The following is a 1,076-nucleotide window of genomic DNA, read 5'->3' on the forward strand; positions in this document are numbered from 1 at the left end:
ATGAATTTATTAAAATAATGTTAAGGGAAAATTTTTTAAATAAATGAATACTACCCAGATATGTTGTTGTTGTTGTTGATTGCCATCGAGTCAAGCATAACTCATAGCAACTCCATGAACAAAAGACCTAATGCCTTTCTATAAATATCATCGTTTCTACAAATTCATAGCATTTCCAAAGGCATGGGATTTAGAAAGTGAATGCCACTCTTGCTTCCAAACCCAGATATAATTTTAATTCATCATTCATTGTTATGCAATGTCCAGAGGTAATTCAAGGTGAAAGAATTAAAGCTTCATGTTAATTAGGATCTGGTTTTTTTCGCCAGAAAAGTAATTAAATTTTTCATTTAAATTCAAATTTTTAAGTGACTAAGTGCATGAAAAACTTTTCTTAAAATGATTATTACAAAACTGGTTCCTATGAGACAGAGGATAAAAATCCCCAACTTTCACAATCTACTATTGCACTCTATTATCTCTGGCATCAACAATTCTACCTCCTCTCAGTCCTCTCATTTCTGTCCATAGTGTTGGGTTTCATAATCTGCTGCAGCATCTCACAAAAAAAAAAAACACCCCACAAAAAAAAACAAAAACCAAACCCAAACCCAACAACAACAACAAAAAACTCAGTCTCAAAAACCAGCAGGGAAATGGCTTATGTGGCCCTGGCGGCTGGCAAGTTCTACATTCCTGGATTAGTTGTGTTTCCAAGGCAGCAGCATGCACCAGCAGCTTCACTACTGCAGGCCAATGTAGAGTATGATGGACACTGGTAGGTAGCTTATAGTTCTTGAAGCAGGTGAATCAGGTTAGACGCAGTGTGGTCAGGAAAAGAATCTAACCTTCGAAGCTTTTTCCTCTATATAAGAACTTGAGGCTATAAAGCACACCCTCAAGAGAATTAAACATGGCAACTTATAACATGGGCCATACCTTATAAGGCAAGGTCTGGATTCAGGATACATTTCACTCTTGTTGCTGTTGTTGTTGTTATGTGCCGTGGAGTCGCTTGCGACTCATAGCAACCCTATGTACAACAGCCCTAAACTCCGCTCTGCCCTGTGCCAATC

The 1,076-nt window shown here is 37.8% G+C and overlaps 1 pseudogene; it reads left to right on the plus strand.

Moving 5' to 3' along the window:
- The first annotated feature begins 656 nt into the window (after positions 1–656).
- LOC102859416 overlaps positions 657–1,076 on the plus strand; it is a 118,278-nt pseudogene continuing 117,858 nt past the window's right edge.

The sequence above is a fragment of the Elephantulus edwardii genome, unplaced genomic scaffold, assembly GCF_000299155.1.
Source record: "Elephantulus edwardii isolate Elephantulus edwardi_28Jun2011 unplaced genomic scaffold, EleEdw1.0 scaffold00060, whole genome shotgun sequence".
Taxonomy (NCBI): Eukaryota; Metazoa; Chordata; class Mammalia; order Macroscelidea; family Macroscelididae; genus Elephantulus; species Elephantulus edwardii.